We start from the raw sequence: 9,695 nt of genomic DNA, 5'->3' as shown, positions 1-9,695 counted from the left end.
CGGGTACCTGTAGTCCCAGCTACTGGGGAGGCCTGAGGCAGGAGAATCTCTCGAACCCAGGAGGCGGAGGTTGTAGTGAGCCGAGATCGTGCCTCTGCACTCCAGCCTGGGCAACAACAGTGAAACTCCATCTAAAAAATAAATAAATAAATAAAAACAGAAATTCTTTCTGTTTAAATCTGAAGTATTTTTGTTTTATCCCCCTTAATTTACGTGTTTACTCAAACTTAGGCCTATATGAGTAGGGTAGGTACCTTTGCGGCAGTTACAAACAGCTCCAGAATCTTAGTAGTTTAAGATGGCAAATGTTTATTTCTAGTTCATGCAGTCAGCCACCCTCCTGGCAGCTCTCCAAGGTAGCTGTGCTTCTTGGGTTGGCTCAGTTATTCTGACCCCCTCTTTCAGTGCCCAGATCTTGGCTCACTGCAACCTCTGCCTCCCGGGTTCAAGCGATTCTCCTCCCTCAGCCTCCCAAGTAGCTAGTATTACAGGCAGGGGCCACAATACCTGGCTAATTTATGTATTTTTAATAAAGATGGGGTTTTGCCACGTTGGCCAGGCTAGTCAAACTCCTGACCTCAGGTGATCCGCCTGCCTTGGCCTCCCAAAGTGCTGGGATTACAGGCGTGAACCACTGCGTCAGGGCCTGGAGTCCCTCTTTCTTGTGGCACCTTTGTATTAGCATACGGGAAGGACAGGCCCTGAAGAAACACACTGCACCCCTTGAATGCTTCCACTGAGTGGTAGCAGCTGCCACTTGTGCCTACCAAAGCAAGTGATTTGCATTAGCTAAAGCAAGTCTCATGGCTCCACCCAACTTCAGGGATTCCACCTAACTTCAAGACAGCCGTCCTCTGGAGGGGAAATGAACTGGAAATATTAGTTAGTGGTGATGACGTCTACCCCAGGATTTCATATCATGCTCTCTACATGCCAGTCACACTGGCCTTTTTTGGTATTTCAAACCGACACGTTCCTTACTGCCACAGGACAATTACCTAGGCTGTTCTCTCTGATTGCAACATTTTTCATTCCACTCTTTGCTTGGTTAAAGTCTATTCTTCCCTCAGACTGAGCCTAGTGTCCCTTCTTTAAGGAAACTTTTGCTTTCCCCTCTGACTATATCAATTTCCCCTATTATTTATTTTTTTCATTTAAAAATTATTTTAATCGTTTCTTGTGTTGACATTACCTTCAGCCAACTCACACCCAAATTCCCCCTATTATTATTGCTTTCACAATATCAGGCACTCCCACTTTATGGCACTTAGCTATAATTTGCAGTTCATCATGTGATGACTTCATTAATGACTATTTCTTCCTCTGCAGCATCAGCTGCAAGCATCATGTTGTTTTGTTCACCCCTATATCTCCACCTATCCCAGTAAACAGGTTCTGTTTTTGTTTTGTTTTTTCCAGGCTGGAGTGAAGTGATGTGGTCTTGGCTCACTGCAACCTCCGCTTCCTGGGCTCAAGTGATTCTCATGCCTCAGCCTCCCAAGTAGCTGGAATTACAAAATTATAAAATACAATAATTAGTCCGGACATACATCACCACGTCCAGCTAATTTTTCTATTTTTTTAGTAGAGACAGGGTTTCGCCATGTTGGCCAGGCTGGTCTCAAACTCCTTACCTCAAGTGATCTGCCTGCCTCAGCCTCCCAAAGTGCTGGGATTACAGGTATGAGCCATTGCATTCAGCCCTTTTTTTTTTTTTTTTTTTCTTAGAGACAGAGTCTCACTCTGTCACCCAGCCTGGAAGGCAGTGGCAAAAATCATAGCTCACTGCAGACTGGAACTCCTGGGCTCAAGGGATCCTCTTGCCTTAGTCTCTCCCAGTAGCTGAGACTACAGGCACACATCACCACACTCAGCTAAATTTTGAAAATTTTTTGTAAAGAGGGTGTCTCACTATGTTACCCAGGCTAGTCTGAAACTCCTGGGCTCAAGTGATATTCCCACCTTGGCCTCTCAAAGTGCTGGGATTATAGCTATAAGCCATTGTGCCCAGTCTTGTAAATTTCTTAAATTAAGGCCAGGCACAGTGGCTCAGGCCTGTAATTTTTTTTTTAATTAAAACAATTTTTTTTTTTAAGTAGGTGGCCCATGGTCAAGAAAAAAAAATTTTTTTTAAGAGTTAGTGTCTTGCTGGGCACAGTGCATCACACCTGTAATCCCAGAACTTTGGGAGGCCTACACAGGCAGATCACTTGAGGTCAGGAGTTCGAGACCAGCCTGACCAACATGGTGAAACCCCATCTCTACTAAAAATACAAAAATGATCCGGGTGTGGTGGCGTGCGCCTGTAATCCCAGCTACTCAGGAGGCTGAGGCAGGAGAATAACTTGAATCCGGGAGGCGGAGGTTGCAGTGAACCGAGATTGCACCACAGCACTCTAGCCTGGGCGACAGAGCGAGACTCCATCTCAAAAAAAAAAAAAAAAAAAAGAGTTAGTGTCTTGCTCTGTTGTCCAGGCTGGAGTGCAGTGGTGTATTCACAGCTTGCTGCAGCCTCGAAGTCCTGGGCTCAGGGGATCTTCAGGGAACATTTTGTGTGTGTGTGACCGAGATTTACTCTTGTTGCCCGGGCTGGAGTGCAATGGTGCGATCTCGGCTCGCCGCATCCTCCGCCTCAGCCTCCGGAGTAGCTGGGATTACAGGTATGTGCCACCACACCCGGATAATTTTTGTATTTTTAGTAGAGACGGGGTTTCACCGTGTTGCCCAGGCTAATCTCCAACTCCTGACCTCAGGTGATGTGCCCGCCTCGGCCTCCCAAAGTGCTGGGATTACAGACGTGAGCCACTGTGCCCGGCCCAGGGAACATTTTTTTTACCCTTCGAAGCGTCTGTGTATTATTGAAATTTGGGAAACACTGACTTGTATAAATTTATCTTGGTAACTTTGGAGGAAATAATTGGCTGATACCTGCTGATTTCATTCTGCAAGTTTGGTCTAGATGGATAGATGGAACACTCCTGAATCCTCTGAACGTGTGTTTTTTTTCTTTTGAGATGGAGTCTCGCTCTGTCCCCCAGGCTGGAGTGCAGTGGTGTTACCGGAAAAGGGGTTGGATCCAGACCCCAAGAGAGGGTTCTTGGATTTCTTGCAAGAAAGAATCCGAGGCCGGGCGAGGTGGCTCACACTTGTAATCCCAGCACTTTGGGAGGCCGAGGCGGGCAGATCACGAGGTCAGAAGATCGAGACCATCCTGGCTAACACAGTGAAACCCCGTCTCTAATAAAAATACAAAAAAAAAAAAAAAAAATTGCCAGGCATGGGGGGGGGGGCCTGTAGTCCCAGCTACTCTGGAAGCTGAGGCAGGAGAATGGCGTGAACCTGGGAGGCAGAGCTTGCAGTGAGCTGAGATCGCGCCACTGCACTCCAGCCTGGGCGACAAAGCGAGACTCCCACAAAACAAAACAAAACAAAACAAAACAAAACAAAACAACTCAGTCTCAAAAAAAGGAATTCGAGGCGAGTCCGTAAAGTGAAGGTATGTTCACTAACAGAGTAAAGGAATAAAAGAACGCCTACTCCACAGGCAGAGCAGCCCCACGGGCTGCTGGTTGCCCATTTTTATGGTTATTGCTTGATTATATGCTAAACAAGGGGTGGATTATTCATATCTCCCCTTTTTAGACCATACAGGTTACCATAGGTAACTTCCTGACATTGCCATGGCATTTGTGAACTGTCCACGGGTGCTGGTGGGAGTGTAGCAGTCAGGACAACCAGAGGTCACTCTCATCGCCATCTTGGTTTTGGTGGGATTTGGCCGGCTTCTTTACTGTAGTCTGTTTTATCAGCAAGGTCTTTATGACCTGTATCTTGTGCTGACCTCCTAGCGCAACCTGTCTGTGACTTAGAATGCCTAATTGTCTGGGAATGCAGCCCAGTAGGTCTCAGCCTTATTTTACCCAGCCCCTATTCAAAATGGAGTTGCTGTGGTTCAAATGCCTGACTCTGATGCGATCTCGGTTCACTGCACCCTCCACCTCCCAGGCCGCAAGCGATCCTCCTACCTCAGCTCCCAGAGTAACTAGGACTACAGGCGCACACCACCACACCTAAATTATTTTTGTATTTTTTGAGGAGATGACGTTTCACCATGTTGCCCAGGCTTAACTCCCAGGCTCAAGTCATCCACCCACCTCGGCCTCCCAAAGTGCTGGCGTTACAGGTGTGAGCCACCTCACCTGGCCAACGTGTAAGTCTTGATGTGTAAAAGGAACAACATTTATCCACCCCTTGATCAGTCTAGGGGACTGAAGACTAGGGAAGTCATTTCACATTTGGCTCACGTCCCCACCCTTTCAGATTGCACAATCCAGGTTTTTGTTTTGGAGACCCATCCTGTACGTGCAAGCTCCCCCATTCATTTGCATAGGTATTTCAAGACTGCTGTAGACCTGTGAGCTCCGCTTGATTTAACTACCACAACCTAGTGCAAAAAACCCACCAAACTCCCTTAAGTAAGTCAGCTCTTTGGTTTGCTGTTTTCTTAAAGGAAAAAGGCTGGGACAGAGCACTTTTTTAAAAGCTAAAGTAATCCCTTTGAACTTAGGGTTTGTTTTGCCAGTATAAGGCTTTGTGATCTCCCTAAGGCGCTGTACATAGGCTCTCCACCAAAAATGCAGTTTTGAATGAATCAGGGTGAAAGTGCAGATGGGCCACTGGCATTCAAATTTAGATATTTCTGCCTTTGACTCCTTAATGGGGCAGAAAATTCTTGATTCAAGGTGTTCAAGGTAGCAGATTATGTATATGTTAGTTTAATTATATTATCTTCCTTAAACATAAAAACAGGTTAAATTGTAGCCTAGGATGGCTTGTCCACAACAAACAGGGCAGCACCTTTGTTGATGAATAGTTCACATTCCACAAGGCAGAGTCACTTCTAAACCCCTTGGGAACCGGGTATACAATCTTTGATCTTGCTAACTTCACATACCAATGCTAATTGGTTTTTAAAGTGTCTGATTTATTATTTCTCAACATCAACTTATATTTCTTTAGTGAATGACACTATTCTAGAGTCACAAGTTAATAGGATTGAAGGCTACTTGCACTTAACACACAGTATGAAGGAGGCTGGGCGCGGTGGCTCACGCCTGTAATCCCAGCACTTTGGGAGACCGAGGCCGGCCAATCACTTGAACTCAGGAGTTGGAGACCATTCCGGGCAACATAATGAAATCCCATTTCTACAAAAACATACAAAAATTAGCCGAGATGGTGCCACTGCACTCCAGCCTGTGTGACAGAGTGAGACCCTGTCTCAAAGAAAAACAAAATAAAAATAAAAAATAAACAAGGGCCCAGCGCAGTGGCTCACGCCTGTAATCCCAGCACTTTGGGAGGCCAAGGCGAGCGGATCACAAGGTCAGGAGATCAAGACCATCCTGGCTAACAAGGTGAAACGCTGTCTCTACTAAAAATACAAAAAAATTAGCCGGGCGTGGTGGGTGGTGGGTGTCTGTAGTCCCAGCTACTTGGGAGGCTGAGGCAGGAGAATGGCATGAACCCGGGAGGCAGAGCTTGCAGTGAGCCGAGATCGCGTCACTGCACTCCAGCCTGGGGGACAGAGCGAGACTCCGTCTCAAAATAATAATAATAATAAATAAATAAACAAACAAATAAACAAGGCTGGCCGTGGTGGTTTATACCTGCAATCCTAGAACTTCGGGAGGCCGAGACCGGTGGATCGCTTGAGCTCAGGAGTTCCAGACCAGCCTAGCGGCATGGTGAAACCCCCGTCTCTACAAAGAAAATAACAAAAATTAGCCAGGCATGGTGGCTTGCGCCTGTAGTCCCGGCTACTTCAGTGGCTGAGGCAGGAAGATTGCTTCAGCTCAGGTGGTAGAGGTTGCAGTGAGCCGTGATCACGCCACTGCACTCCAACTAGGGTGACAAGAGTTTTGTTTTGTCTCGAAAAAGAAAACAAACAAACAAAAACAAACATACAATGTGATGGCATTCTCGATTTGTAAGGCTACTCCCTGAGCCTACTTCCCACCCTTCAAGTGCCCTCACCCATACTGACTCCCTCCTCACCAGGCTCCTCCACCCCTTCCTCCCTTCCTCTCCTGCTCTTTGCCCTTCCTTCCTTCCTCCTTTCCCTCCCTTCCCTCCTCTTCCTCCCTTCCTTCCCTTTCCTCCCTTCCTCCCTTCCTCCCTTCCTTCTTTCCTCCTTTCCACGGAGGCCTGTTGTCTAGGCTGGAGTGCAATGGCGCGATCTCGGCTCACTGCAACCTCCGCCTCCTGGGTTTAAATGATTCTCCTGCCTCAGCCTCCCAAGTAGCTGGGATTATAGGCGCCTGCCACCACGCCCAGCCTTGCCTCTCCTTTTTTCTTTTTTTTTTTTTTCTTTTTTTGAGACGGAGTCTCGCTCTGCCGCCCAGGCTGGAGTGCAATGGCACGATCTCGCCTCACTGCAACCTCCACCTCCCAGGTTCAAGCGATTCTCATGCCTCAGCCTCTCAAGTCGTTGGGATTACAAGCACACTCCACTACGCCCAGCTAATTTTTGTATTTTTAGTAGAGCCGGGGTTTCATTAGGTTGGTCAGGCTGGTCTCAAACTCCTGACCTTGTGATTCTCCTGCCTCGGCCGCCCAAAGTGCTGGGATTACAAACCTGAGCTACAGCACCCGGCCTGTCTCTCCTTTTTCAATGATGGTCATAGCTCGCTAAATTACAGCCCTTTTTTTTTTTTTTTGAGATGGAATCTCCTTCTGTTGCCCAGGCTGGAGTGCAGTGATTGGATCTTGGCTCACCACAACCTCCACCTTCCGGGTTCAAGCGATTCTCCTGCCTCAGCCTCTTGAGTAGCTGGGACTACAGGTGTGTACTACCATGCCTTGCTAATTTTCGTATTTTTAGTAGAGATGGGGTTTCACTATGTTGTCCACGCTGGTCTCGAACTCCTGACCTCATGATCCGCCCACCTCGGCTTCCGAAAGTGCTGGGATTACAGGCATGAGACACCGTGCCAGGCCTAATTACAGCCCTTTTATGTGTTTTCCTTACCGTGTGTATATATATGTACATATACATACTATATATATAATAAGTGCACATAATAAAAATTTCAAATAGCATAAAAGAAAATAACCATAAAAATTAAATCTCCCTTCCACCTTTTTTTCCCAGTCTCTAGTTTTCCTTCTTCCAGACAACTGTTAGTTTCTTGTGTTTTTCTGATGATAATCTACGGCAGCTTTCTTTACTGTTCTGCATCTTACCGATTTCACTAAACAATATTTTAGAGATTGTTTCAGATCAGTATACACAGAATTGTCTCATTTCTTTTTTGACATCCTCTCACAAGATTGCAAGTCGCCTTCTTCTTCTTCTTCTTTTTTTTTTTTGAGATGGAGTCTTGCCCAATTGCCCAGGCTGGAGTGTGGTGGCTAGATCTCGGCTCACTGCAACCTTCCACCTCCCCGGTTCAAGCTATTCCCCTGACTCAGCCTCTCAAGTAGTTGGGATTAGAGGCACATGCCACCACACCCAGCCAACTTTTGTATTTTTAGTAGAGACGGGGTTTCACTATGTTGCTCAGGCTGGTCTTGAACTCTTGACCTCGTGATTCGCTCACCTCAGCCACCCAAAGTACAAATTACAAGCGTGAGCCACCGTGCCCAGCTGCTTTATTCTTTTTAAAGTTGCATAATATCACATAATTCAGCTATAATCTCCTCTTTATGTGTGGTGTATATAAATGTAATAAATATATGTGTGTGTGTGTGTGTATGTGTTTTATCAAATTTTCCTTCAAAACATATATCTCTTAATTTGCATTCCAGGAGAATATGTCTAGTCCCCCTGAGTCCCAGTGCCTGGCTTTTCCCCCTTTTTTTTTTTTTTAATATATATTTTAAAATATTTTATAGAGACGAGGTCTTACTATGTTGCCCAGGCTGATATCGAGCTCCTGAGCTCAAGTGATCCTCCTGCCTTGGCCTCCTTTAATGCTAGGATTACAGGCTTGAGCCACCACACCTGGGGTCTTCCCTGTTTTCAGAATGTCCTTATTTCCTACAGCTTCTAGCCCTGCAAATTGCATGTTGGTGTAGCTGAACGCTGAACTCTTTCCTAAAAATCATGGATAAAAATGTATATAGAGGCCTGTAATTCCAGCACTTTGGGAGGCTGAGGTGGGTGGAGTGCTTGAGCTCAGGAGTTTGAGACCAGCCTGGCCAACTTGGAGAAACCTCATCTCTACTGAAAATACAAAAATTAGCCAGTCTTGGTGGCAGGTACCTGTAATCCCAGCTACTCAAGAGGCTGAGACAGAAGAATCGCTTGAACCCAGGAGGGGAGTTTGCAGTGAGCTGAGATTGGGCTACTGCACTTCAACCTAGTGACAGAGCAAGACTCCGTTTCATCTGTTTCAAAAAAGAAAAAAGGAAGGAAGGAAGGAAGGAAGGAAGAAAGGAAGAGAAAAAAGTAGCTGGGAGCATGTTGGCACATGACTGTGGTCCTAGCTATTCAGGAGGCTGAGGTGGGAGGATCAGCTGAGCCTGGGAGGTTGAGGCTGCAGTGAGCCATGATTGCGCTACAGTACTCCAGTCTGGATGACAGAGCAAAACCCTCTCTTTCTAAAACAAAAAAAGTACATAGAGGAGAGTAATTTGTTCTTCAAAAGAAAGCCTTACTGGGCACATTAGCATGCACCTGTAGTTCCAACTACTTTGGAAGCTAGTACAGGAGATTTGCTTGAGCCCAGGAGTTCAAATCCAGTCAGCCAGGCAACATAGCAAGTGAGACCATTCGTGCTTGGACCTGGCCATATATAGGGGAGCATACCAGCCCTCAAGTTGCTTGGAACCCACTGAGAGACAGGCAGGAAAACTAGTCATTTCCTAACAGTGAAGTGAGAGTCTCACGGTGGATTACTGGTCCCTAAAGAAGCATGGTGAGGCCAGCAGTCAGGAGGAAGTGAAACTGAAGCTGAGGCCTTGAAGAAGAGTTGGCTAAGATAATAAGGCAGATGTGCTTGGATCATGGAGGGGTGGTAGGGAAGATTTCACAAGCTGAGCCCAAATCTCCCAGGCCTTCAGCCACAGAGTCAATATTCCAGAGGGAGGAAGTCAGGAAGGATGTCACCAGGCAGGATAAATCTTACCTCCAGCTGCTATAAAAGTGCTCTTTGATTCTTCTCACAAACCTAACAAGATTCTATCCATCCCAGCAGCCCAGGAATGGTTCCTCAGTATTCCTAGAGGATTTTCCTCTTGTTTGAGAATGTTGATATAACCAGTACTTGGGAACCCAAGATGCATGGCAAGGCTCTTTTAGCCAGTCATGAGGAGCAACTGGCGGGCATTTCAGCAAAGCTGGCAGCCTGAAAGATCTGCATACCAGCTGGCTCTGTGACCTTGAGTGAGCCTGTTAACTTCTCTGGGCCTCAGTTTTCCTCAGCTATAAAAATTCATTTAGGGCTGGGCACGGTGGCTGATGATGCCTGTAATCCCAGCACTTTGGGAGGCCGAGGTGGGCGGATCACGAGGTTAGGAGATCGAGACCATCCTGGCTAACATGGTGAAACCCCATCTCTACTAAAAATATTAAAAAATTAGCCGGGCGTGGTGGCAGGTGCCTGTAGTCCAGCTACTCAGGAGGCTGAGGCAGGAGAATGGTGTGAACCTGGGAGGCGGAACTTACAGTGAGTCAAGATCGCACCACTGCA

Source organism: Mandrillus leucophaeus, unplaced genomic scaffold, assembly GCF_000951045.1.
Source record: "Mandrillus leucophaeus isolate KB7577 unplaced genomic scaffold, Mleu.le_1.0 Scaffold573, whole genome shotgun sequence".
NCBI lineage: Eukaryota > Metazoa > Chordata > Mammalia > Primates > Cercopithecidae > Mandrillus > Mandrillus leucophaeus.
This window is presented reverse-complemented; position numbering follows the sequence as displayed.